Raw genomic sequence first — 12,581 nt, forward strand, 5'->3', positions numbered from 1 at the left:
ACTATTATCCCATCTTAGTTTTTGCAATAATATTATTTATCGCCTATATTTTTGTTTGTTTGTTTGAAATAATCATCCTGTGTAGGAACTCAACAACGACCCATAATTGGAGAGGGTTACGGCTCGCACTACCCCCATCCCTGTCTAAGCCATGCTGGTACAACTAAGGCCAATTTCTACAAACTTTTATGTCTTTCAGGAAATGACATTTCGTAAGACATGCATCTTGACATCCTTTTGACGGTACAATATATGCTCTAGCTTTTTGGGTAATGAGAAAGGACTAACTGAATCCAGTCTCTAACACAACTAAGGCATTTTCATGTGATACACTTAAATGTGATATGATCTCAAACCAGTGATATATTTCGTATTGCTTGTGAACAAACAGGGAACATCATATTTATTAATCATTGTGAATTAAGTATCCATATCCAAATGAAGACATGCAAAAATAATTAAGTTATAGTTACAACATCTTGCAAATCTTCCAAGCCTTCTAGTGGAAGTAGAAATGTAATGATATTGAATAACTTGCAAGAACTTTTAGGTTGTTCCTGCATTGTTCTTTCAAATTGTGTCCACGCTGCTTAACACTAATCAGTAATGGCCTGCAAATTAACACTAGCTTGCCGGTGACTTTCACATTATCTGCAAAACTGCAGTGATGGCTTTTGATATAGTTTAGAAAGTTCGTTAAAGTAAAAAAAAATGTATTGATAGCAGTGATATAACTTACATGTAGAGGCAGTTTGTAATAGGTTTACATGGATTGAAGAGCTCAAAGGTTGGAGATAAAATGTTGCAGTTCAGTTTGAACTTTCACTGTGTGTAACTGTAGGCCAGGGATTGTAGTGAGCCATTTCAGTTTATCATTTATGTACTTTTAATTAGAAAGTCCCATTGGCAAACTTGTAAGAAATCATATATTCAAGTAACAATCATGGCAAATGGCCAGGCCAGTAGTAAACAGAAAACAAGTTTCTTGAGTAACTTAGTTCAAGAACAAACAAACAAATTTGATCGCTTCGCACTGTGCAACAGAAACTACATTGATATATGTTTCTGAAGAAGTATTTAAAACAGATGATACAATAATGCATATTTTTTTGCATGTGTCTCTTAGATATTATTTATCTATTAATTTTTTTCACCAGAAAATACTGGGTTTCCAATTTTGACTCATAAGCTCAATCCTTGCCATTACATTTCTATAATCATTATAGAAATGTTACAGTTGATGCAAAGAGCTGTCAGTTCAATACAACAGTGCTATGTCAGTTTTAATTTGGTTTGCAGTCATACTGTTGACTAGTTACATGTACTTTATACCATTCTCAAAGCCAATTGGTTGAAACAGGGGCTATGGAATAACCACATGGTCCCATAACAGCAAATGACGTAGCAAAGATTTCATTTCTACTGCGTAGTTAATCCTGAATAAATTTCCTGTTTTGATCTGCCTTGAGTTGTTGTGAATCATACCTACTTGGCATCGAGATCCACCGACCCTGGTTTGGTTGAAAACACTATGTAAACTTTTTGACCTGAAGTGTTTTGTGTAGTTCAGACTTAAGGGGAGTGGGCTGACAAGGGGCATATTTTCTAGTTTTAGCCAAGGAAAGCAGGTCAAGGAAGCCAATAATCACATTTATATTTCCGTAGGTCTTGTGGTTTTTGTGTTAAGGTAAATTATATACCTAAACAAGTTTTGGGCATTCTCCCCTCTGGATGAAAATCATGGGGGAGGGGGTTGACACCCCTTATATCAAGCTTTGTTATCCCCTTTTTAGAACCCATACCATTCTCTTGTGTGTAAGCTTTATTTGTCTCAATATTTGGGTTTGAAAAATTGCAGGCAAACTACACATTGCTATACTGAAGAAGATTAGGGAGATAAAAATGAAATGATTTTCATGAATTGTAAACAAATTGTTTATGTGAAAATTGCTCTTCTCTGACAGTTACAACACAAGGCCTGATCAGAACATTGAGCTATGACAATTAGTGTTGATCATCTTTGCTATTGTCCAATTTGAAAATGAAATTAGCAAAATTCTACTCATTTGAAACAAAATGCTATAAATGTTGTAAAGCAGTTTTTGCAATGCAAAAGATGTCTGTTTTCCAAGTTCACCACCTGAACCCTGAAAATACTATGCAATATTTTTCAACTAAAACCTGTAACTAAGGATGGAAGGGGAAGGAAACATTCTACATTAGGAGTGCAATGAGGGCAGGAATTAAAGCCACCATAATATGTCAGATGTCATGGTTTTAAATCCCTTAATTGAAATGTTGCACTGAATGTGTGCCAACTGCAGTTCATTAGTAAGTGCAAGAAACATTTTGTGCCGATGTGTTTTCCTTATGGGGACACATTTCTGAAAAATAATCTGCAGTAAAATGTGATTCAGTAGGAGTCATCAGATCACTAATGTTGGGAGCGGGCAAAATTATTACATTTACTAAAAAATGTTGCATCAGTGGGATTTTTACGAGGCATTGATTTTCATGACCACATGTTTACACTAATATGAAGTTTTGTTATAAGCTATATAATAAATTACTAAGGCACAAATATACCAACATGCGCACAGGTTCTCGTAGTTTGTAATCAGAAAAAAATCTGTATAGTAGAGGGGCCACTTTCTGCCTACATAGAGCCCTTTGCAACATTTTTGGACAAAGGTGCCAGCCGGGTTAAAATTATCCATCAGAGTCTCATCTTTCTGATTAACCTGGCTGGCATTTCTGAAAAGTGACATGAACTGAGATATTTTGGTTGAAAATGTGTTTTTTGCAATTTTTCTCCAATTTTTACCCTAAAATGTCAAATCTAAAAGTAGCCATAACTTCAAAAGAAAATTGACTGCAAGTTTAGTGTTCTTACCCTGAATCAAAGAGCAAGGACAACTTTGCTAGCACTGAATATATATATTCACCAATTATGAACTTGCGGCACACACCTATATTTGATCAAGTTGTAATATGATCATATACTTTTACATGAAATCTAAACAAGTTGGAAGTACATGTACCAAATAATTTTACATCTAGTGTGCTAACATGAGCAAGATGAGATTGATATCATATGTTGGACTGACAAAGTACTTAACATTTTGGGTGTTGCTGTACTGCACCATCTGCATCTGTATATCAAAGTAAAATGCTGCCCTCTAGTGGTAAAAAAGATATTGCACCAAGTGCTTTTGTGGTTTTCATGTTGTAAATGCTACTGTAATTTGGATATTTGATTTATTAAATTGTTCATTTGAGTCCACATTAACGGGTCCGAAAGCACTGCATGAAATTTGTGGACTGCACTATACACAATTAATACACGCCTTGTATTTTTTCAACATTTGCTCTGATTTGTTCTCACTATCTACGAGTGTATGAAAAGTAATCGAAATATATAGGAATGACTGTTTGTGCCCCATTGCTTATGTAATTAAATCCAGGTGCTGTATTACTATACAAATCCATGACAATCTGGAGGTGCTAGAATATCATAACTATACATGTAGGGCCAAGTAAAATATGCAATATTTGGTTGATTTTGATTGTTTTGGCAATGTAAATGGCTGCTACTCCCATGGTTAATGTCACTGAATATTTTGACCTTTTATGCAAGAAGTTTTTGGATGAAATATTTTAATATTTTAAAAATTATTTGAAAACTTACTTCAACTTGTCAATTTTTTTTAATATGTTAATATATTTTTAATGAGGCCTAGAACTAATGCAAATGTAAAAGTTTTAAATTGAAAAATGAACAACCAGTTAGCCAGTACCTCTGGATTCACATTTCCATCAGGTCAGTCTCCCCCTTTGGAAGACTTGTGCCTTGCCCTGCCCTGCCCTGCCCTGCCCTACGGGACCATCCACCAAGATTATAGTGGTGTTGAAATCCTGCAAGAAAGAATATAGGGCCACATGTTTTGAGGATGGTTCAGGCTGAAGAGAGATTGCGCATTATGCCGGTCTCTTTATATTGGATCCTAAATTAAAGCAATGCCAAGTTTACCCCAGCTATTACTGCTGAGCAGTCTGCTCTACTGACCCTTTCTTGTCTTAGCCAATATTACATATCTGTATGATAGGTGTCAACTTCTTAAACCCTCAGGGGGTAGTTAGCATGCTGTCTTCAAAATAAAAAAGAAACGGTGTCATCCTGAAATCTGTGTCCTCATTCGCAATGGTGTCTGTGAAGGAATGCCCTGGTTTACTAATTACTTCAATTGGAAGCAATTAAATGCCAAGTGAGTGATATGTAAACTATTATAATAGATTGGAAATACTACCCTGCCTCTCAAAAGTGCTTTTGTTTTTCAAATTGGGCAGAGGCAATGATGAATTGATGATATTCGTCTCTGCATTTGTTAGGCAAGTGATGTCAACGGGTTATTTACTAGAAAAGAAAAATAACTTTTACTTAAAGTAATCAGTCTGTAGCACAACGGCACGCCGTTGATCAACTGAGGGCAATATTTCTAGCAACGCCAGACCGTTGCAGTCAACAGATGGCATCATTTCTAGCAACGACAGACCGTTGCTAGCTTTTCAAGTATAGAGGGCTTATTTTTGTCAACGCTCGTCCGTTGCCCACTGACAACGTTTGCCCGTTGCCCGCTGAAAACGACTGCCTGTGCTGTGTGCACAGCGAGTCGCTATTTCGTGGTCGAGACAACAAAAATGGAGCGTAAATTTTCTCTCTAAAATATCAAAAATAATTTGTTTTGATGCGAAATATTACTTATATATACTTCAAATAAATGATTGATTGTAAAATTATGGCCTAACACATATTTTGGAAGATCGAACTAATCTCGAAAAAACAACTTAAAATGATTCGCCGCAAATGTCGTTCAAGAAATTTCGTTATTTTCCACATAATATTGGTCGTGGTCCAGAAAAAACACAATATTTTCAGAAGTTTGATATGTTTTCTACTTCAAACAATGATATTCAATTTGCAAGAAATATTTCCGCCCGGATAATAACAAGTAAAACATTCTCAACTGTCAAAGTAAAAATATGCGTCCATGTCCCGGGTCCACGTTTGAGAATACATGAGGAAACATGTTTATCAGGTCATCAGAGGTCAACTTTTGCCAATACGTCATGTCAATTACCGATTGCGATTGGTCTGTTGATGTACCTAGCTCATGAATATTCACAATTACGTCAGGGTAAATAAACAACGAAGTAAAAAGTAAACAACTTATTTCATTACATACGAATTCTGAGCGAAATAAAAATTAACGTAGCCTACTGGTATGAATGGATTTTGCAATGGATTGGGGACTTTCTGGGCCGTAAAGCTAGCAGTTATGGTGCACGGCTACTTGCTAGCGTGGCCGACTGGCTCAATTTATAATTGCACAGAAACAAATAAAAAAGATAGATGTCCTGTATTCAGATTGAGTACTACTTTTGCAGGGGCATGCCTTTGGACTGACACGTCGCTGGTTCGACATATGATGCTACTCCAACTCGTCAGTATTCCGAACATGAAATAAACATCTTTGGTCCGACACGTCCTAGTCCGAATATGTAATGCAGTGAACTTCATTGTTTTGATACCTTCAACATAATTATGTAGTAGGCCTACATAATGAAAAACTCTGCCCTAGTCCGAATATAATGAAAAACTTGTCACTGGTCGTAATATGAAAAACACTTCACTAGTCCGAAACGTTGACATAGTCCGAATATGAATCTATTTGGAGTTGGGACTACCGCCATTTTTCAGATTGGGACTAGCTAAGTGCTTTCAAGTTTCGGACTAGAGAACTGTTAATGCATTTGACGGTTTCGCACATTTGGACTTGCGAAGTGATGTTCAGATTTTATTTTTGGACTAGCGATGTGTAAGACTTGTTTCCATGTTTTCGAAGGCGAAGTGTTGGTCAATTTCACAAGTTTTCCATTGTCGGACTAGCTCACCTAATTCCGTTTTCGAACCTTTCATGTATTGGGAATTTTACCGTTCCGACAAACGCCTGGATTATGGACCCCAATAATTCCATTTTTGGCCGATTCCAAATCAAATTAATGTATGAATGATGCAACTACTTTGGTATTTATTATCATGACACAGTCATACCATTTCTTAGAAGTTGTTCAGTAGACAGTAGACAAACATATTAAAGCATGTCGGTAACTGTACAATGCAAGAATTGCTTGTGTCGATGGATAACATAGAGTTTGTCACTTCTTGAAATAAAAATGAAGTAATCATTAGTTATCAAAAGAGGACGCAGTGGGTAATCGAACCTGTGACGTCGGTATCACAAGTGCCGATCGATTCATAACCAAGACCATGGAGGCCGCATTGAAGTGGACTACAATGTATCTATCAAACAAAGAGTTACGGAATTAAGCGTGATATTATCGTTATCCTTAAATTCTCAACTTGGTCTGGCCTCATAAAACTCCCGAGCTGAATAGCCATACACGGTTACTATATTACTTAATGAATAGCCGTAAAGGCTACGGAAACATTTTTCGTTTAGAAATCATCTTTTATTAATAAACAAGCACATCACAATTAATTTTTTGTTGTTGCAAAAACAGATCTAAAAGTATTATTTCTTTTATGTTTTAGCAATACATTAGAAGAATCAAATACTATTTTGAGGAGACAATTTATACAGTAGTTTCTTGAAACCTCGGGCTTGAAACCATTTACAAAAACTACAATGCATGCACTGGCAGACCCAGGAATTCAAGAAAAAAATGCCAATTTATCAGAAGATTACTGGGCTGAGAGCTTGGATAAAATAATGCTTTTAAATAGCTACAATGGTAACAATTATGACAAAATGTCATTTATAATTTTTCATATCGCCATGATCACTGGGACCAATTTATGTAATTTAATAATGGGTGCACCTGGACAAAATTGGACACCAATGTTTTTGCTTGCTTGTGACTCTAAACCACCTTCCTGAACAACAAACATATATCCAAAAAGGTCAAAAAGAGAAGAGGGGGATGCTAATTTGCATAAAACAAAAATGGCCACAAATGCAGGGCTCAAATTTCAAAATTGGGCAAATATGGATAAAAAAAACCCATCTAATTGTATTCTTCTCATTATTAGATTCAGAAATCAGAAAAAGTATGAATCGTATTAAGTAATACATGCAGTTTGATCCATCTCCAATACAGTTCTTGAGCTGTAGGCACATTGGTGAAATGTCAAATTTTGGTCCCCATCATTGTCCAAAATGCTCCTATTGTGATCATGTGGTCTCAAATTATTCCGCTGGGAAATATATTTTAATTAAAGAATAGTTTGCCATATATATCTCATTAGGTGTTTTGTTATCGGTAACAGGGCAAATAAGTCAAAACCCATTGACCTATTTTGTAATGTTACAAGTTACAGGTATAGGAAGCAAAACACCTGAGATGTGGCAAACTATTCTTTTGTTTAAAATGTTCCAAGGGATAATTTGACACCACTGTGATCAAAATCAAACATTTTTGATATTTTTACCCCTGTGGACAATGGTTGACATTTAAAACTTTATGCCTGTAGTAAACCTTAAAACGTGTACATTGGAGATATATGTTAAACTATACTTTTCTGAATCCTAATATTAATGAGAGGAATACCAGGTTCTAACCATGCTAACCAGAATCAACTAATTTTGAAATTTGAGCCCTGCATAAGCAGCCATTTTTGTTTTATAAATGCAAATTGGCATTTTCCCCCTATTCCCATTTTTGGATATATTGTTGGGGATGTCTTTTAGAGATCATTACTGTAACAAAAAACATTGATTTCCAATTTTGTCTAGCTCCAAATGTAAATTGACTCAAAAAGTGAAGCAGAAGTAAAAAATGCTCAATCATTATGCAAGCAATTGTTTTAAATTTATACAATTTCATAATTACGGTACACACAAAAAAAAAAGAACAAATTTTAATCTTTACCCAGAGCAGCCAGCGCATATCAATGTAAAAAAATGTCGGAAAAAATGCATCTGGCGTGATTAGAACCAATGACCTTCGTATTACTAGCATGGTGCTCTAGCCAATTGAGCCACAGAGGCACGCTGAAGAAGGGTGGAAGATTTAAATCTATATAAGTATTACGCGACGAACATCATTCAACCTAATACCTTAAGATTTAAATCTTCCGCTCTTCTCCAGTGTGCCTCTGTGGCTCAATTAGCTAGAGCCAAGAGGGTCATGCTAGTAATACGAAGGTCGCCGGTTCGAATCTGGCCAGATGCACTGTTGGTTTGTTTTTTCAATGTTTAGGTGCACTGGCTGCTCTGGGTAATGATTAAAATTAGTTCATCCAAACAACCCAGAGAACTAAGTTAAAAAATACATATACAATACATACATTTTAAATATTTGTATAGCGCTGCTACATTTAGAACGTATTTAAAATCCCACAGACTTTTCAAGTACAATCTTTTGGTCAAAATTTGGTCTTTCTTTTCTTGGCAGTATTTTGATGATTGTTTGCAATAGTATTTTAGAAAAATTTTCAAAAATTTTCAGTCAAAATTTTTGTTTTGTTTTTTGCCTTCTCCTCAGAAAGTAATGAAGTAGATTAAGAAAATGCTTTGTGATTTCAAGCTTGGTACCTGGCATTTTAAATCAAGCTACAGTGAAATAATTACAATTCATTGTATTCCTTATCAAATCAAGATCGTGTAAATATGCAAATTTTGTTTCATTCACTCTGCAGGCTTCGGATCAAGGAATGATATCCACAATCCAACAAGAAGACGATGCATCTTTTGTCAAATATCGTCCGAGATTTACATTGTACTTTCCTAAAATTACTTTTGCCTACAGTTACCAGTGACAGTCCAATGATCATGATGATAATCCCAATTGCAATTCATAGTTCTTTTTAATAATTTGTAGTTCCTCATTAACCGCTGAAGTTCAGTCTTCATCTCCGTCATTTGCCTCTTCATCGTACAGTTTTTTGTGTCTTTTAATTTGTCAAATAGCGTCCGAGGTGTATATTGTACTTCCCTATATTTACTTTCGCCTACGTTCGCAGTGACAGTCCAATGATCATGATGTTGATCCCAATTGCAATTCAGAGTTCTTTTTAATTTAATTTGTAGTTCCTCATTAACTGCTCAAGTTCAGTCTTCATCTCCGCTGCTTGCCTCTTCATCGTACAGTTTTTTGTGTTTTACGAGTTCTGTGATTAAATCAAATGGAAAATGAAAATAAAAAGATAATTATTTAACAAAGCTTTTTTTTTATTTAGTCATGGCTGACATGCTGATCAATTAATCAAAACAATGATTTAAAATTATTGAATTATTGGTCCGAGTATAGTCCCACTCGTTTTTAGGTGGAAATTTTTCACAATTGGGGGGTTGACCTAAAAAAAAAATTTTAAAAAAATCAAGATGTTTTGTGTTTGATAATTTGAATTCATGTCATACTCTATTAATGAATCTCAAAATGCATTGAATTTGAATTATCAATTTTCATATTAAAAACACAAAACATCTTACATTTTTTTTTTTTTTTTTTTTTAGGTCAACTATGAATGATCCTAGCATCTAGGTCTAGGTCCAGGGGCACTCCAAAACCCCAAAAAACTTGAATTTTTTTTTTTACAATTTCTGGAATTTTTCGAAAAATGTGGGGGGTGGGACTATACTCGGACGAATACGGTACATGTACATGCAAGATCACTAAGTATCAGACAGTCAAACTTGACATAGGGTCAAAGTTAAATAACGATACACAAAAATATTTATGGCGAGTGGCAAATGTTTTACGGGCCCGACCGACCCAGATTTTGTGTTTTGGTAGAATTTTTTGTTCATAAGAGCTCAGATACTCAGATAGCGACGTTTTACGTATTTTTTGTGGGACATGAGAGCACATCAGACATATTGAATTACATTTTGAAAACGAGAAATGTCCTTCTGATATCAAATATCAATCAATTGAAAATTTTGACATTTTGAAGATATAGATTTTTTTCCCAAAAGATCTTTTCAAAAAAAACCTTATATTTGATATCAATATTATCATCAGGAGGACATTCCTCGTTTTAAAAATATGCAATTCGATATGTCTGATGTGCTCTCAAAAAAAAACCCAGAATATTTTCAAAATATGTTTGCAGAAAAAGCATCAAATTTTGCCAGATTTTTGTGGTGATATTATAAGGTCATTTTAGCCTAAAAAAAAAAATCCTGACCAACCGACCCTACTTGAAAAGTCTGCCCTCGGGCGTAAAACAATGCTTTTATTCGTCTAATCCTACATAAAATATGTTTGATAAATGGAGGATTGAAATTCCAGTAAATTGGTTTAATTTGCCATTGGTGGTTCTTCAAATTCTGTTCCAGATTTCAGAGTACACATTCCCAACTAAAGTTCCCCCTACGAGACTTCTATCCGTTATCAAAATCATGATGGGTGGGGCAACTATCAGGCCTAAAAATTATAATATCAAGGAATGCAAGTTCACCACAAAATACCATGGTAAACAATGGTGTAAACAACTGAACTTCCAAACACAGAGTCATGCTTCAGCGAATCTGACTCTAGCTTTGCATGCATGTGAAGCCATCTGTGTCGACGGTGAGCAAATTCGTGGTTACACTTATCGAGCAAGGTCCGGGGCACAGGTGGCGTAGGGGAGACCACAACTGGAAGGCCAAAGAGATCTGACTGGGGGAAATTTGCCCCATTCGTGGCGCTGCTACTGTCTACGTATACATTTGACATACATTCCCATTTGTATACCCCTGCCCCGGGTGTATACATACACATGCATACCTAAATACCATGCACGTGTACGCGTACTGACCCTGCATGATCACGATGACTATTACTAAAAAACATGTTTAATCCCGGGGGTTTAATCAGGCATATTATCATTATGAATTAGTTATAAGAGATCGGTAAGCTTTAATTTATGTACATGTCCATGTACAATGAAAACATAGTGAAAGGTTGTCGAATTCTGCAGTCGTGCAACAATGTTCTAAAAAACGACAAACAGGTCAACATGATCAGATTGTATCAGCAATCTACGTTATCACAGACCAACGCCGTACCGTTGATTGTCAACGGACAGCCATTGTCATGATCTGAACTATATGGACAACGCAATCACGTTGATAATTCTGACAACAACGATCACGGCGTTGGCATGGTCAACGATGTACTCGTTGGTGAATGCAAATTTGTTGAAATAGCCCATTTCCCAGACGATTTACCCCCATGAAAGAACGATTTACCCAGCAATATTTTTGCGGATTCATGCACACCGAACATCATTTTAGTAAAAAAATTATTCCAACTCACCAAATTATTCTGGTAAAGCACCGTAATTGGCCCATGAAGTTGCCCGTTTCTGACCAAAAACATGTCAATATCGTCTCCATTTTCATGATTATCTCGACTGTGGCAGGGTCGGAGTTGAAATCGATGACGTCATGTGATCGTGGGCGGAAAAAGCAATGTTGCCAGCATTAAAATATGCATACAATTCCCTAATAGTGAGCACAAATTAGGAAAAAGAGAGCCCAAATCCGATTTCCAGAATTGGCAACGAGCAGCCGTTGTTGACAACTGCCAGCCGTTGTATTTTACTGTAAACGGCGTGCCGTTGTGCTACAGACTGGTAATAGCAATCATTGGACACAATGGGAAATAAACAAAACCATCTTGCTTGTTTAACATGTTATGTGGGTCTTGGTCTCTATGCACAAAACTATCAGGTCTAACATGAGACTGGTCTATTAACCATGGAGATCAGTTGTAAGGACTTTTTGGTATTTACATTAAATATTTTTGTACCTTCTATATGATTGTAGATCCTGTTATGGGCAAATTATACATGTAGCTTAACCCTAACACCCAAAAATCTTACAAAATCTTACGATGAAAAATTCTGCGCATGCATGAATCCCAGGGTCTGCGATGACGCAATCAGCCGAAGTGTTATATGAGCACGGAATTGCTGGCGGGCAGCAATAACCCGATGTAGCTACCGGTCCGTGGTCGTTCGGTTGGCATGCGAGGGTCATAGGTTGAATCCGGGGTGCCAAGTCAAAATTCTTCTTCTCCTTGACTTTTTCGGATCTTCTTTGACTCCGATCCCAAAAAGCAGGGTCCAGTGTTAGGGTTAACTAAGATGTATTTTTCCAGATTAGAGCCTATGTTAACCCTAACACCCAAAAATCTTACAAAATCTTACGATGAAAAATTCTGCGCATGCATGAATCCCAGGGTCTGGCGATAGCGCAATCAGCCGAAGTGTTATATGAGCACGGAATTGCTGGCGGGCAGCAATAACCGATGTAGCTACCGGTCCGTGGTCGTTCGGTTGGCATATGCGAGGGGTCATAGGTTGAATCCGGGGTGCCAAGTCAAAATTCTTCTTCTCCTTGACTTTTTCGGATCTTCTTTGACTTCCGATCCCAAAAAGCAGGGTCCAGTGTTAGGGTTAATAAGATGGCTGCAGTTTAACTTTTTGACTTTGCTAGGAGTAAACTTGAGCTTGACAAAAAGAAGTCTAACCGCTATAGTTAGACCAGGTCTAATGTTAGATTTGGTCT

The 12,581-nt window shown here is 36.4% G+C and overlaps 1 protein-coding gene and 1 long non-coding RNA gene across 2 annotated transcripts in view; one reads left to right on the forward strand and one right to left on the reverse strand.

Moving 5' to 3' along the window:
- LOC140149974 (uncharacterized) overlaps window positions 1-12,581 on the forward strand; it is a 176,032-nt gene that overhangs the window by 38,223 nt on the left and 125,228 nt on the right.
- On the reverse strand, window positions 7,881-11,459 carry LOC140149967 (uncharacterized). Its single transcript, XR_011858788.1, has 2 exons — window positions 11,326-11,459; window positions 7,881-9,190 (listed from the first exon to the last, which is right to left on the reverse strand). It is a non-coding gene; the product is annotated as an uncharacterized lncRNA (long non-coding RNA).

The sequence above is a fragment of the Amphiura filiformis genome, chromosome 1, assembly GCF_039555335.1.
Source record: "Amphiura filiformis chromosome 1, Afil_fr2py, whole genome shotgun sequence".
In the NCBI taxonomy this organism is placed as follows: domain Eukaryota; kingdom Metazoa; phylum Echinodermata; class Ophiuroidea; order Amphilepidida; family Amphiuridae; genus Amphiura; species Amphiura filiformis.